The 17,565-nt window shown below is 39.4% G+C and overlaps 1 non-coding gene across 1 annotated transcript; it reads right to left on the bottom strand.

Moving 5' to 3' along the window:
* Positions 1-2,986: 2,986 nt before the first annotated feature.
* TRNAK-UUU (transfer RNA lysine (anticodon UUU)) lies at positions 2,987-3,058 on the bottom strand. The gene has a single exon. It is a non-coding gene; the product is annotated as a tRNA-Lys (tRNA).
* Between the last annotated feature and the right edge of the window lie 14,507 nt (positions 3,059-17,565).

The raw sequence follows: 17,565 nt of genomic DNA, 5'->3' as shown, positions 1-17,565 counted from the left end.
TAGGCACTTCACATGTGTGAAATTATTTAATCCTCCCACCACCAATTACATTTGGTAACATAATTATCAACCTCACTTTACTGACAGGGAAGTGAGAAAGGGATATGAAGTAACTACTTGTTTAAAGGGACATAGAGATGATATTTGGCCGAGTCATTGCACATCTCAAATGGAGCACTGAGAAGTGACAAGATACTGGAACATGACAAGATTGAAGAGTTTTCCAAAAGGAATGTTCTTTTTGTGGAGTGGGGCAGGAATCCCAGGTTTCCAAAGCCAGGTCTCCTTCAGGCATTCAGTCCTGTCTGGATATACAGACACAAGTGAAGACAGCTACAAGTCACAAGTCAAGAGGATAGAGGAACATTCTGGAAAGAGAGCCTTTGAAGGGAAGAGGGAATTAGGCAAAGAGGCATCATTGGAAAGCAAGGCTGCATGAAGGTGTGAAATGCCTGCATTCTTGGCTCCTAACTCCTAGCAGAGCTGTCCCTTCCTCCCCAGAGGAGACTGGGTGTTATGGCCCAGAGTGGGAGACTATGTGCCTGCTAACCTAGGGGAAGGGAAGAGTTCACTTCCAGAGTGCTATGAGTTTGGGGAAGAATTGCTACCATCCTACCAGAATGGTTCATCAATCTTTCCTTACTTCAGGAAACGCATTGTTTGCTTCCACTTTTCTAAGGGGCTGGAGAGATGGCACCTTTGAAACAATCTGGCTGCCGCTTCCACAAAACCCAGTCACCGTGGGGTTACTTTCCACCCTGCTTTTAAATAGCCAGTTCACAAGTCATTTCCTCACGAGGATGCCTTTTACTGCTATTAAGATGACCAATGATTTTCATCTTAACTAGGGCAACCAACTCATCTTAGTTTGCTCAGGATTTGCCCAGTTTTAGCACGGAAAGTCCTGTGTCCCAGGAAATCCCTCGGTCATGGGAAAATCAGCACATTTGGGCATTCCCACTTACTTGGACCCTGCCTGGCCTCTTGCCAACCCACAGCTGGAGCCTCAGTATATTCGCTTCATCACTTTATGTCCCTCCACCCAGTATTCAAATCCGCTGAGGTTCCTATTCCCCAAATCTTACTAGATATGCCTCCACCCCCTCTAGACAGTTTCCTAGAGGTTCGATCTATGAAAGAAACATCATGTGTGTGCACCTGTGACTTATTATGTGCAAAATTCATTCCCATATGTCATCTCATAGAACCTTCCAAGAACCCATGGAATAGGCCGGACAGGATTTATAAATATTCTGACCTCATAGATGATTAAAATTATGGTTCAGGTGGAGATGATTTACTGAAGATAACACAGCTAGTGTGTGGCAGCATTAGGCCTTCCCTTTTCAAGATCCTGGCTTGGAATCTGGCTCAAATTCACATCCTGGTCCAGCCATTCATGAGCTATGTGATTTTGCATGACTTACATAACCTTTCTGTATCTCCATTTACTAGTTTTAAATTTGGAACAGTAACCCAGAACTTATTGAACTAAATGAACTCATGTGTGCATATGATAAATGCTTAGAAGATGGTTTGTAATTGAATAATGTTTTGTTTCTCATGGGTAGGAAGCGTGTTTGAATAAAAGAAAGATTCCTTGCAAGGGGAAGAAGTTTAAACTTTCCCAACTGAGCTTGAATGGGTGAATTAGTCAGAATAGGTGTGTAATTCAGGATGAGAATGGCAAGATCAAAAGGGAAAGGGATGCTCCCCTATTCGGGATAACCTGGGAGATGGAACAGGAAGGGAGAGAGCCAATTTGTAACACCTCAGAGAAAGCCCTGTCCAGGAGCTCTGTCCCTTACTCCTTTTGGTAACATCACAGCTGCCCTTGCTAGGGAGAACCCGTCCTTGCCCACTCCAACCACGTGGGCCTGGAGAGAGCAGCTAGTCAGAGAACCCTGCCCCCCAGCAGCCACTGCAGTGATTGGTCATGTGATTCCAGAGATGATCATGTGACTCAAGCCAGCCCAGTCTGAGCCTGTCCCCAGGACTTGTACAAGTTCTTGTAATGGGGAAAGTTTATTTTTCCATTTGGGTTACTAAAATGGAGTAATGTTAGCTCATACTAATTTTAAACCCTAATAGTAAATTACATTGTCTAAAAAAGTTAAAAGAATATTTAAGAAAGAATAAAATTGTCTCAAAAAATGTCCACAGCATTTAACAAAAAGGTCACCATAATACTATCATATTGTAATGACTCTTATGTGATGTAAGTTCTTCCCAAACATCATTTTTATGTTTCATGTTGGCCTGATAAGTAAATGCTGCTGGGCAGACCTAAAACGTTTGCTTTATTAGATTCCAGAAGCAATTGCATGTTGGTGCTATCAAAGGCAATTTGCATACACAATTTACAGGAAATTTTGCTACCTTTCTGATTTAATGATTTGGTAGAAATGATCAAATTATCCTCTCATAGTAACTGTCGAAGATAAATACAATGATCTATGCTTCCATCGTCATTTGGTCGTGAAACATACACCTGTGTTGCATCATGCTTGAAGCTAAAACAAAGAAGCTTGCTCTGTTTAAGTGGTCTGTGGGAGTGAAACAATTGCCTCAAAAAATTCTTTTCTAAATTCTTATTTTCTGGGAGTATTATTGGAGATAAACTGATTTTAAAAAGTGAACAAGATCTATATCAGGGTCTCTGATTTTCTGATTTACTCTGTTGTTCTCAAGTAAATATGTGGTCCACAATTTATTTTTTCTCTTCTATTTTTCATGCTGTTTGAAATAGGATGTTACCTTTCTTATCATAGGACCACATCTGAAATCCTATGCCCGGATGTATAGGCTGCCTCTTTTTCCTTACTAACATAGGAATGGTTTTCCTATCTTCCTGCAATGCCCAACCAGGGTCACCATAGCTTAAGAAAATAAAGTCTCTTAGAAGGGATGCGGAGGTCATAGGCATCTGCTTATTCCTTTTTTTAAAAAATATTTTGGCCACGCCACACAGCTTGCAGGATCTCAGTTCCCTGACCAGGGATTGAACCCAGGCCACAGCAGTAAAAGCACTGAATCCTAACCACTAGACCACCAGGGAACTCCCTGCTTATTCCTTTTCTAAAAGTTTGTGCACTCTGTTTGTGTGCAGTAATCATGCCCATCACAATTTCTGAAATAAGTTTCTAATTTGGCATTCAAATTAGAGATGGTGAGTGATGTTTTGAAATATTTTGAATTAAACAAAATTCAGTATTTTCCTGAAAGCCAATTCTAAATAAGCTGGAAAAAAAAAAGTACATAACAGATCTCTGGTTCTTGGTTCAGGGTGTGGTCATTCTTGTTCTGGCTGAGTGACTGGCAGGATTATCAAAGAGAGGTCTGTGATCTTTTTCTATTTAATGTCTGTATTGGTTTCCTAGGGCTGCTCTAACAAATTACCACACACCTGGTGGCTTAAAGCAATGGAAATTTATTCTCTCACATTTCTGAAAGTCCGAGGTCTGAAATCAAAGTGTCCATAGGGCCATATTTCCCCTGAAGGCTCTAGGGAGAATCTCTTCTTTGCCTCTTAAAGCTTCTGGTGGCTCCAGGCATTCCTTGGCTTGTGGCTGCATCACTCCAAGATCTGCTTTTGTGTTCACAGGGCCTTCTCCTCTCCTCCTCTGTCTGAAATCTCCCTCTGTCTTTCTCTTGTAAGGATACATCATTGGATTTAGGGCTCACCTGGATAAGTTGGGATGATCTCATCTCAAGATCCTCAACTTACTAACATTTGCAAAGACCCTTTTTCCAAATAAGGTTGCACTCACAGGTTCTGGGTAGACCTATCTTTTGGGGTGCCACCATTCAACCCATTACAATGCCTGATAATGTTTCATTTTTTAAAAAAATGCTTGCAAATTGAACTAAGCCAATGTGGTTTTTCACCATTATTGGGATCTTTTTGGCAGCTTTGGTAACATCCAGTGGTTGGGCACAGGTGAGAGCTGGGGGTCTTCTCTCCCACCTCTTCACTACCTGGTTGTATGTTACAATGAAAGCAAGTCCCAGACCAAATTCTGGACCCTCACACGAAAACATGTGTGTCATCTATCCTGTACCTCAATGAATCCCCCGTTCCTGGCTGTGTCAGGCTCTTTAACGAGTACCTTGCTGGAAAGGCTCATTCATAGAATATGCAACAATATTCTAGCAGCAGGATTAAGCTAGCTGTTTAGGCTAGAGTTTTTCAAACTACTGTTTCCATCCCACTAGGGTGTTCTGAAATAAATTGAGTGGATTGCAACAATCAATGAACAAAACAAAATATAGTAGACTTGAATAGAATAGAAAAATAATAGAATGCATTACATGAAATGAAAATGAGGATAAGAAGTGCTTTCTCTGGAAACTTTTCCTTTCAATATGTATGTGTGTGTGTATGTGTGTGCGTGTGTATGTGTGTGTGTGATAGTGGTAGTAGGTCATGATATAAAATATGTTTATTTCTCCAATCTAAAAAGAACAAGAAATCATGTCCTAAGGGGACCAGGATGCAGGATTTGATGGAGTCCTTTGCAAAGGTACCACTTCAATAGTTATAGACCGACTGGGACCTTAGCCACATAACACATACAAGAAAGGAAGGTTGTTTCTGTAAAATTATTTCTAGTCAGTCTACATAATGGAATACCACTCACTTCACCAGTGGAAAAAGATCATTTCTAACATCATTCATTCTAATCAGCAAATGTTCTATAGGTAACTGAAGGTTTGTAATAACTTCCCCTAGAATGTGAGATTCTGATTAAATTCATTAAAATACTAACTACCTCTGGAGTGTGTATTCCTGATTAGAATACTTCAACTGTAAGTATCCATTGATAAAGTATAAATAAAACAATATTATATTCTGTATGCTGTAGTGTGTGTGTGTACATGTAAAACAGACAATACCAAGGTTATTCTTCCCTGTCACATAGGGATGATGGAAGGTTGAAGGAAAAATGGCATGTTAAAAGAAGATTGGAATCTAACACATAACACAATATTGGATTATAATGATTGATATTAAATGCAAAACAAACCACAAAATGTCTACCCATGGAAATCTCTCCTGACATCTGTGTTAATGGAGTTATAAACCAAGGCAAAACTAGATTACAAGGATGGAATCCAAAGTCTAAATGTTCAGTCATATTTCAAACCATGGTTTCAGGTGTTTCCTCTTTATAAGGAACACTATCCAGTCCCCCCAAAAGATGAGTAGTTATCCATTATCTGAAACATAATATGTATGTTGATCTACTAAATATATCAAAGGCAAACACTGAGTGCAGACTTACCAGCACACTCTGCTTTTCCCTCTCCATGAGCCCACCTTTGGAGTGTCTCTAAGCACATGAAGAGGAATTGCTCTTACCCTTTGCACATGGTGCCCAAAGGCTGAGCCTGAGGGCTGGCAACATCATTTGTAGGGCCCAGTGAAAAATGAAAATACGGCACCTCTTGTTCAAAAAGCTTTCTTCCTTTCCTCCATGATCTTTCTGTCAACCTCTCATAGTGTTGCTTATTTGCAATTTAATTCTGTGCCCCTTTGGACACAGGGATACTCAAGGGGTGAATAGTGACCTTCACAGTTGCCCAGACTGGACCCTGCTCTATGTTTCAGTGCACAGCTGCCCAAACCCATCCCTCTCTGAGTCTGTCCCAAGGCAGCAGCTGTTCCTGGACAAGGGCTAGGCAGAAGGCAACCAAGACCCATGTAAGAGAGGATTGCCAACCTCTAGTACATGGTTCTTTGTCCCATTGGAATGCACTTTCAAAACACAAATTCAATGATAAGACTGTTAAGAACTTCAAGATGGCACCCAAAGACCACTAATCCTCAAGCATGGGCCTTTCTGGGAACACAGCCCTGTATGACTATACTGGCCCCACATTCATGAAGCCAGCCCTGGTGAGCACCTTCTATTTTCTGGTTTCTGGGGTTTGTTTACAGCAGTGATGTCTTTGAGAAAATGTGGACATGCGAATCCATGATTCTTTCTAATACCTTCACCAGAGTCATAGAGAAAAACAAGTCTATCATAATAAGAATTTTAAAAATAGCTGAAAGTTCTACAGCACTTGCTATTTGACAGGATGACAAGACTTCACGGGTCATAATTTGTACAATCCAGAACTCAGCATCTGTTACTCTAGAGCTGAAGCTCAAGTTTATGTGTTAGGTTGAACTCTGTGAAATTCTCAATATTTAACTGCTTCTGTTTCTATCAACTCAAGAAGGAAATTTATAGTGAAAATCAGGATTCAACCTAACGTGCTATTTTCTCCCCCCTGTGGACATCATTCTTTTCCTGGGGTACAAACATTTTTCATACTTTCCCCAGACCTTCACACAGATCTCATTAATTAGACCACATGGGGCACCACCTCTGTTAGCTGCTTTGGTTATTTGCACGTGACTTTTCTCATTATAAGGCCATTTCCATAAGGGGAGGGCCCATTGCCACAGCAGCCAGAAGAGCCCTGTGTAGGGCAGCTGAAAGTGAGACCTTTGACTCAGGTGTGACCTTTGACCGAGGTTGGTCAGATTCCCTTTATGTTCTTGGCTGCCCTTCCTTTTGTGGTTAAGGGGATGAAAACCAAACCAGTATGTCCTCTCCTTGCTTTTCCCTCCCCTTTTCCTGTGGTCTGGTTGACCTGTGTAGTGTTTCCAACCTAACTCCCAGCACTGCTTTCCCTGAAGCTGTTTCCTCCTCCTGTACAAAAAAGTTTCCCCTTTTGATACTTGCATTCCACCCAAATAGGACTAATAATGCCTCCACAGTGAAGGATGGGTGAATTAACTGAGGTCCTCCTGTCTATGGCTTGGTCAGTACCAATTATAATTTTATCGAATTTTTTTTCAGTAAGTCAATCAAACTTGATAGCAAAGGATGATATTGTTGGCTCCCCAAGGATATTTAAAAACTACAAGAGGCACAGTCTTAGCAATACGTTCACTTATTGATACTCATATTCAATTCATAGGGATTTACTGACATTAATAAATGATAATTGTGGATTCTGTTACTCATCCGTACATGCAGGTACATACATACGTACACACACATGAATATATACTTATTGATTTACTACTGTGTCTAAGATACCATATTGGTATTTCAAACACAAGTCTCCTCAGGGGACTTGGACATTGCAGGGATATGATACTTGGCATGAAGAAGGCAGAAAGTAGTGTCAGCAGAGAGTTACAGAAAAGTGCTGTGTAGGATTGGGATGGGACAGAGTCCTGGCATTGGTGAGATCAACAGGGAGAACTTGCCATTAAATGACCTGCCCCCTGGAGCCTGGAAGCAGACCCTTGCAGAGCCAGGGGCTGTGTGTCTCAGGGCCCACGTGATGGTAAAACCAGAGTGGGAGACTGCAGGATGGCTAGGATGGGGGATTTTTTCCACCCTATTCGTTCTGAGACAAGAGCTCTGCATTTCACTGAGCACCTAAAAAAACATCAGACATTTGAGTCACTGAGCTATGGGTTTACTATCTCATCTCATTTCATTTCACAGCACTATTGCTCCACATTGTAGGAAGAGGATGGAGACTCAGAGCCTTGAGTGACTTGCTCCAAGTCAGACCTCGGATAAGCAGCAGCACCAGGAACTCAGCACAGGTTGTTTCCACAGATTTCTTGTTGTGAACAAAGCTCGGTCTCACAGACTGAACAACCTTCACACCGGTTAACTCTCTAAAATTGAAAATCCACCATGTGGCATCTCCTGAATCCCTAGAGCACAGCTGCTGAAGGCACAGCTGGAACTTGGCAGCCCCACCCTCCCTGAGCCCATCAAATTCGACACTTATTTTGTCTACACTGTGGGAAAATTGAGAGCCACTGAATTCATCACTGCCTGAGGCTCCCTTTGGTTCAAATCCTAGCCTTCTCTTGCATGGACGTCCAGATCTGTCAACACCAGTGAGACACCTGACTAAGGAGGATTTAGCTCCTTGTAGGAGAGAGAGACACTGAAACTGTCTCTGTCCCAAGCTGCCCTTTCGTCTCTGAGGTTTACATGAACCTTGGTCCCCAGAGGGGGAAAAGGATGCTTTGGACACAGCTACGATCCCCTCTGTCCCCTCAGGGCACCTGATGCTGAAAACAAGATGCAGACTGGGAATGTCAGCCTGCAGCCAGAAGGCAAACTAAATAAACATGCAGAACACTTGAATCCAGGGAGAGCAGGAGGCTCCCACACCTCTCCCTAATCATTCTTGAGTTTTTCCACCTACAAACCCTCCCCTGGGTCAGCCACCACTCTCGGAAAGGCTGACAGCTCATTGCTGCTGCCTCTGTTTCCTGAGCTTGCTCTGCTTCCCTCTCCCACTCCCTCTCCATGGTAATTGTGATCCAGCAGCCACTGCCTCCCCCACTTACTCAAAGGAACAGTTTGAAAGATCCATTCGAATGAAATGGCTTGATTACAACAGGGAGACAATTGGTTGAATAAAGTCAATTATCTTTTCGGTGACAGGTGCCCACTTTGAAGTCCAGACACCTGCTGGCATAATCACTGGGGCTGACATTTCCAGGTCCATATTTTAAAAGAGAATAATAGAATTCCAGACTTAAATTTTGGTTTTTTTTTTTTTAAAGCAGAAGGGTGAGAGTGATCTGTAGCTGTTGAGTCATTACCTTCCCATAAGCCAACAGAATCATGAGTTGAGACCTTCGATGCTGCCAGAGCTGTCAGAGGCTCTAACCCAGCCAGCGATGTCTGACTGGGGGTGTAGGAAGGCTAATTAACTCTGGGTAGTGAAGCAGAAGGACTGTGCTTCCACGTTCCAGAGAATAAACCACTCACACCTGGAGAGCACACAGATCTAAATAATTAGCAACAAGAATGAGGGACATTGGGGCATATCTTATTAACCCCATTAGGGAAACATCATATAAGACTGGAAAAAGAGCAGAAGCAAGAAGAACTACAATCCTGCAGCCTGTGGAACAAAAACCACATTCACAGAAAGATAGACAAGATGAAAAGGCAGAGGACTATATACCAGATGAAGGAACAAGATAAAACCCCAGAAAAACAACTAAATGAAGTGGAGATAGGCAAACTTCCAGAAAAAGAATTCAGAATAATGATAGTGAAGATGATTCAGGACCTTGGGAAAAGAATGGAGGCAAAGATCAAGAAGATGCAAGAAATGTTCAAGAAATATCTAGAATAATTAAGGAACAAACAAACAGAGATGAACAACACAATAACTGAAATGAAAGCTACACTAGAAGGAATCAATAGCAGGAAGAACTGAGGCAGAAGAATGGATAAGTGACCTGGAAGACAGAATGGTGGAATTCACTGCTGTGGAACAGAATAAAGAAAAATGAATGAAAGGAAATGAAGACAGCCAAAGAGACCTCTGGGACAACATTAAACACAACAATATTCATATTATAGGGGTCCCAGAGGAGAAGAGAGAGAGACAGGACAGGAGAAAATATTTGAAGAGATTATAATCATAAACTTCCTTAACATGGGAAAGGAAATAGCTACCCAAGTCCAGGAAGTGCAGAGAGTCCCATACAGGATAAACCCAAGGAGAAACATGCCAAGACACATAGTAATCAAATTGGCAAAAATTAAAGACAAAGAAAAATTATTGAAAGAAGCAAGGGAAACACAACAAATAACATACAATGGAACTCCCATAAGGTTAACAGCTGATTTCACAGCAGAAGCTCTACAAGCCAGAAGGCAGTGGCATGATATACTTAAAGAGATGAAAGGGAAGAGCCTACAACCAAGATTACTCTAACCAGCAAAAATCTCATTCAGATTTGATGGCGAAATCAAAAGCTTTACAGACAAGCAAAAGCTAAGAGAATTCAGCACCACCAAACCAGCTCTAGAACAAATGCCAAAGGAACTTCTCTAAGTGGGAAACACAAGACAAGAGAAGGACCTACAAACGTGAATAGATTAAATGCTCCAACCAAAAGACACATGAATAGATTAAATGCTCCAACCAAAAGACACAGGCTTGCAGAATGGATACAAAAATAAGACCCATATATATGCTGTCTATGAGATCCACTTCAGAACTAGGGGCACATACAGACTGAAAGTGAGGGGATGGAAAAAGATATTCCATGCAAGAGGAAATCAAAAGAAAGCTGGAGTAGCAATACTCACCTCAGATAAAATACACTTTTAAATAAAGAATGTTACAAGAGACAAGGAAGGACACTACATAATGAACAAGGGATCAATCTAAGAAGAAGATATAACGATTATAAATATATATGTGCACCCAACATAGGAACACCTCAACACATAAGGCAACTGCTAACAGCTATAAAAGAGGAAATCAACAGTAACACAATAATAGTGGGGGACTTTAACACCTCACTTACACCAATGGACAGATCATAAAAACAGAAAATTAAAAGGAAACACAAGATTTAAATGACACAATAGACCAGAGAGATTTAATTGATATTTACTGATATTTATAGGACATTCAGTCAAAAAACAGCAGATTACACTTTCTTCTCAAATGCACATGGAATATTCTCTAGGATAGATGACATCTTGGGTCACAAGCTTCAGTAAATTTAAAAAAATTGAAATCATTTCAAGCATCTTTTCTGACCACAATGCTATGAGATTAGAAATGAAATACAGGGAAAAAAATGTAAAAAACACAAACACATGGAGGCTAAACCATACATTACTAAATAACCAAGAGATCACTGAAGAAATCAAAGAGGAAATCAAAAAACACCTAGAGACAATACAAACACAATGCAAAATCTATAGGATGTGGCAAAAGCAGTTCTAAGATGGAAGTTTATAGCTATACAAGACTACCTCAAGAAACAAGAAAAATCTCAAGTAAACAATCTAACCTTACACCTAAAGGAACTAGAGAAAGAAGAACAAACAAAACCCAAAGTTAACAGAAGGAAAGAAACCATAAAGATCAGAGCAGAAATAAATGAAATAGAAACAAAGAAAACAATAGCAAAGATCAATAAAACTAAAATCTGTTCTTTGAGAAGATAAACAAAATTGATAAATCATTAGCCACACTCATCAAGAAAAAGAGGGAGAGGACCCAAATCAATAAAATTGGAAACGAAAAAGGAGAAGTTACAACAGACACTGCAGAAATACAAAGCATCCTAACAGACTACTACAAGCAACTCTATGCCAATAAAATCGACAACATGGAAGAAATGGACAAATTCTTAGAACAGTATAACATTCCAAGACTGAACCAGGGAGAAATAGAAAATATGAACAGACCAATCACAAGTAATGAAATTAAAACAGTGATTAAAAATCTTCCAACAAACAAAAGTCTAGGACCAGATAGCATCACAGATGAATTCTATCAAACATTTAGAGAAGAGCTAACACTCATCCTTCTCAAACTCTTCCAAAAAACTGCAGAGGAAGGAACACTCCCAAACTCATTCTATGAGGCTACCATCACCCTGATAACAAAACCAGAGAAAGATACTAAAAAAAAAAAATTACAGACCAATATCATTGATGGATATAGGTGCAAAAATCCTCAACAAAATACTAGCAAACAGAATCCAACAACACATTAAAAGGATCATACACCATGATCAGGTGGGATTTATCCCAGGAATACAAGGATTCTTCAATATGGGCAAATCAATCAATGTGATACACCATATTAACAAATTGAAGAATAAAAACCATAAGATCATCTCAATAGATGCAGAAAAAGATATTGACAAAATTCAACACCAATTTATGATAAAAACTCTCCAGAAAGTAGGTATCAAGGGGACCTACTGGGCATCAAGGGGACCTACATCAACATAATAAAGGCCATATATGACAAACCCACAGTTAACATCCTTCTCAATGGTGAAAAACTGAAAGTATTTCCTCGAAGATCAGGAACAAGACAAGCATATCAACTTTCACCAATATTATTCAACATAGTTTTGGAAGTCCTAGCCATGGCAGTAAGAGAAGAAAAAGAAATAAAAGGAATACAAATTGGAAAAGAAGAAGTAAAACTGTCACTGTTTGCAGATGACATGATGCTATATATAGAGAATCCTAAAGATGCCAACAGAAAACTACTATAGCTAATCAATGAATTTGGTAAAGTAGCAGGATACAAAATTAATGCACAGAAATCTCTTGCATTCTTATACACTAATGATGAAAAATCTGAAAGAGAAATTAAGGAAACCCTCCCATTTACCATTGCAACAAAAAGAATAAAATACCTAGGAATAAACCTACCTAGGGGGAAAAAAGAACTGTATGCAGAAAACTATAAGACACTGATGAAAGTAAAGATGATACTAACAGATGGAGAGATATAACATGTTCTTGGACTGGAAGAATCAATATTGTGAAAATGACTATACAACCCAAAGCAATCTACAGATTCAATGCAATCCCTATCGAATTACCAATGGCATTTTTTATGGAACTAGAAAAAAACTTAACATTTGTATGGAGACACAGAAGACCCCGTATAGCCAGAGCAGTCTTAATGAAAAAAACAAAGCTGGAGGAATCAGAATCCCTGACTTCAGACTATACTACAAAGCTACAGTAATCAAGACAGTATGGTACTGGCACAAAAACAGAAATATAGATATCAATGGAACAAGATAGAAAGCCCAGCGATAAACCCACACAACTAATCTATGACAAAGGAGTCAATGATATACAATGGAGAAATGACAGTCTCTTCAATAAGTGCTGGGAAAACTGGACAGCTACATGTAAAAGAATGAAATTAGAATACTCCCTAACACCATACACAAAAATAAACTCAAAATGGATTAGAGGCTTAAATGTAAGACTGGACACTATAAAACTCTTAGAGGAAAACATGGGAAGAACACTCTTTGACATAAATCACAGCAAGATATTTTTTGATCCATCTCCTAGAGTAATGGAAATAAAAACAAAAATAAACAAATGGGACCTAATGAAACTTAAAATCTTTTGCACAGCAAAGGAAACCATAAACAAGATGAAAAGACAACCCTCAGAATGGGAGAAAATATTTGCAAATGAATCAACAGACAAAGGATTAACCTCCAAAATATATAAACAGCCCCTGCAGCTCAATATTAAAAAAACACAATCCAAAAATGGGCAGAAGACCTAAATAGACATTTCTCCAAAGAAGACATACAGTGGCCATGAAGCACATGAAAAGCTGCTCAACATCACTAATTATTAGAGAAATGCAAATCAAAACTACAATGAGGTATCACCTCATACCAGTTAGAATGGGTATCATCTGAAAATCTACAAACAACAAATGCTGGAGAGAGTGTGGAGAAAAGGGAACCCTCTTGCACTGTTGGTGGGAATGCAAATTGATACAGCCACTATGGAGAACAGTATGGAGGTTCCTTAAAAAACTAAAAATAGAATTACCATATGGCCCAGCAATCCCCCTATTGGGCATATACCCAGAGAAAACCATAATTCAAAAAGACACAAGCACCCCAATATTCATTGCAGCACTATTTACAATAGCCAGGTCCCAGAAACAACCTAAATGCCCATCAACAGACAAATGGATAAAGATATGTTACACATATACAATGGAATATTACTCAGCCATAAAAAGGAATGAAATTGGGTCATTTGTGGTGACATGGTTAGTTCTAGAGACTGTCATACAGAGTGAATTCAGAAAAAGAAAAACAAATATCCTATATTAATACATATATGTGGAACCTAGCAAAATGGTACAGATGAACCAGTTTGTAAGGCAGAAATTGAGACACATATGTAGAGAACAAATGTATGGACAGCAAGGGGTGAAAGTGGCAGGGCTGGGAGTGGTTGTGTGATGAATTGGGAGATTGGGATTGACATGTATACACTGATGTGTATAAAATGGATGACTAATTATAGCCTGCTGTATATAAAAATAAATAAAATTAAATTAAAAAAAATTGAGCAAGCAGGTTATGTAAAAACAAAAAAAAAATGATTGGAAAAAATATTCTTTCCTCAGATGATCTTCCCATCTCTCCTCAGTATCACCTATATTCTGTATTCTCAGCCTCATCTTACTCCTGACCTAGTCACCTTCCCTCAGCCACATCCCTATATTTTGTTCTCCATTCTCATCCAGATGAAAGGACCCTGTGGTGTTAAAACAGCAAATGGCTAGAGTACAAGTGAGCAGTGGCAGCAGCGGGAATGTCTGGGGACCAAGGAGTGAAAGCCATATTGTTTATTTGGCCAAAATATATTACTGAGTTGTTTATTCACAGAGAGGAATAAATGTAGGTACTTGTCCTAGGAGTTCATAATTTAGATCAGGAGTCAAAAATTTGTACTGCTTACAGACATAGGGGAAGGGGGAGGAATGGAGTGGGAGTTTGGGATTAGCAGATGCAAACTATTATATATAGAATGGATAAACAACAAGGTCCTACTGTACAGCACAGGGAAATGTATTCAACACAACTTTGTAAAACAACTATACCTGAATAAAAAAAAATACTTGTAGTGCTTACAGGATCAGGCAGGTAATTAAATGTGTATACCTAGTCGATGTATAATAGGGACTGGTAGAGACCTTGGCAAACCAGTGAGCCCTTGTCCTGCCTAAAAGAGGCCACCTTGATTCAACTCCAGCCAAGAGATGGCATGTGGTTGTGTGAGCCCAATGTTGACAGAGCTTCCAATGGTGCAAAATAATTTGGAATCTGGACTTTATTTGACACTTTCTGGTATTTAAAAGATCTACATAGCATGTTTCTCTATTCTGCTTTTCACCTGAAAGTAGATTTTCTTGCAATTCACTGCTCTTATAAGGAAAGAAATCCTGAAAAGTGTGACAACATGAATGAACCTTGAGGACATTATGCTAAGTGAAATAAGTCAGTCACAGAAGGACATATACTTCCACTTATGTGAGGTATTTAAAATAGTCAAACTCTTGGCCAGAATTCAGTGGGATAATGTCTTCAATGTGCTGAGAGAAACAATCAACCTAAAACAATCACACAAGAATGAGGATGAAATAAAAACATTTTCAGAAAAAGAAAAACCATGAGAATTACCAACAATAAATCTAAATAAACTTCAAAAACATGTATTTCAAGAAGAAGAAAATCTTAGAACAAATATCTGAGCTTCAAGAAGAAATAACATGCAAAGAAATTTATACATATCTAATTTAATCTAAATACACACTGATTATATAAAACAAAAAAATAATAAAATAGATTCATAGAAGCAAAGAATAGAATGGTAGTTTCCAGGGGCTGGGAGGGGGAGGAAATGAAGATTCATTAATCAAAATGTATAAAATTCCAGTTATGCAAGATGAATAAATGCTAGAGATCTGCTGTATAACATTGTACAGTCTATAGATAAAAATACTGTACTGCACACCTATAAACCTGTTAGGAGAATAGATCTGATATTAAAAAACATGAGTCAGATGCCTCCAGCTGTCAAAAGGGCTACTGGTTGGTTTTCCCTTCTGTTCTGCGTTCAAGAACTGCATTCAAGGGTCTGCTTCTGAAGTCTTATTTGGAGAAGGACACTAAAAGTCGGGAATATATCCCAAAAAATATGACGGCCTGGTGAGAGAATCTAAAACCATACCATGTAAGTAATAATGAAAGAAATCAGTTTCATTTAGATTGGCAAAGGTACTGGGTGAGGCATGCAGGTGACTTCATATTCTTGAAAAGGACAAGGACTAGTTTGTCAATTACAGAACCTGAGCCAACACTGTGACTTCTTAAGAAGGTCAAGAGAGATTGTATAAGGAAAAATTTCTGTCCAGAATTTGAATGTCTGCCTCAAAAGATATCAGTTGCACTGCCCTAATGGTATCCAAGAAAACTCATTTTAAAAGAGCTACTCATTGAATATAGATGAGCATTTCAGTGGTGTTATAGGTTTATATGATGAAGTGGAAGCTTATTTGTAAGATCTTCTGCCCTCCTAATGCCTGATGACTCTATGGGTACACACAACGATTTTGAGTTTCCAAAAGTGCAAAAATGGCTGCTAACAAGGTCAGTGCCACATTTCCATATTTAAATGGAAAGTTGTAGTTGTGAAGATGGCCATCTGTCTCTACTTTATCCCACTGTAGGTTTCAGAATAAGTTATTGTAATCTTGGTAGAGGGAGGATTGAGACACAAACTCAATTTCTATTACCACATTTTCAGTGATTTCCAGTAGGCAGATTGCCTCCTCTACTCATATGCTAGTTTATCCTTCTTTTACTACATTTAAAGCAGAATCATACTAAGAAAAGAAAAAATTATTTTCCAAGACATGATATAAATATTTGAACATCTTATCAATTGACATCTGCAAAATCTTCAGACTTCACAGATCATCTGTCAGTAATTTGCATTGAGTGTTTTCTGTATGGGAGTTGGACCAGAATATCAGCTACTTGCTCAGACACTCACTGTTAACAATTCTGAAGTCTATTCTCCACTACAGGGACCCAAAAGACAATGTGACTCTTGTCTGCTGTCCTAAGAACCTAACAAAATAGAATCTTCTCCAGAAATCAGAGGCTCTGAGTTTGAGAGTGCACATGAAAAGAACACATGTGGTGTCAGAGCCTAAATCTGTGCATAACTACACTAACTTTGTAATTTTGTTATGATTATGGTTGTTGATACTGCTACCCCCCATCATTACTGCAATTGCTTTTTTTTTTTTTTTTTTTTGCGGTATGCGGGCCTCTCACTGTTGTGGTCTCTCCAGTTGCGGAGCATAGGCTCCGGATGTGCAGGCTCAGCGGCCATGGCTCACGGGCCCAGCCACTCGGCGGCATGTGGATCTTCCTGGACCGGGGCACGAACCATGTCCTCTGCATCGGCAGGCGGACTCTCAACCACTGTGCCACCAGGGAAGCCCCCTAACTATTTGTACATATATATATATTTTTAATTTACCCAAATCAATGAGTTACTCTTTTCTAGATAAAGTGAATTAGCTGAGGAAGTGGAATTGCTAAGAAGAGAATTGCTAAGAAGAATTTCAATAAATAGAGGTTCGTATCAAAGTGCTTAACAGAGTGTAGTAATTTGATAAATACTGGTTAATTTGGTTTGACACAATCACCATTCTTATGCTCTGCAAATTCCAAATTAGACCAGGGACATTTTTCTCAACTATTTAAATCAGAACCAGGTGGAAGAAGAAACAGAGGCAACACATATAAGAACCAAGTTTACATCAATCCCCAGAGGATGGGCAGAGGAAATAATAGGTCTTTTGAATCTTTAGTTTCAGTGACTCACCAGGAGCAAGGTTGCCAGGACGAATGGGCTGCTCTGCCTCCCTGGGTGCAGGATAATTTGATACAAGCAACCTTTTCCAACAACAGAAGTTAGGGCCATGACTCAGCACACCAAGCAGGCAACAGATTAAAAAAAGTCCCTGTGTTCTTTTCTGGACTTTGGATTGAAAGCTGCCTGCTTTATCTGGTATCCTCCTTATCATCTTACTCTACAATTTCAGTAGGTGTCTTGTTACAGCCTTGGTTCACCCCCACCAAAGCTATAACCACATCTGCCATGTGCACATAAGAATATCGAT

Source organism: Aethalodelphis obliquidens, unplaced genomic scaffold, assembly GCF_003676395.1.
Source record: "Aethalodelphis obliquidens isolate GAN/ISIS:26980383/991018 unplaced genomic scaffold, ASM367639v1 scaffold49, whole genome shotgun sequence".
Taxonomy (NCBI): Eukaryota; Metazoa; Chordata; class Mammalia; order Artiodactyla; family Delphinidae; genus Aethalodelphis; species Aethalodelphis obliquidens.
This window is presented reverse-complemented; position numbering and strand designations above follow the sequence as displayed.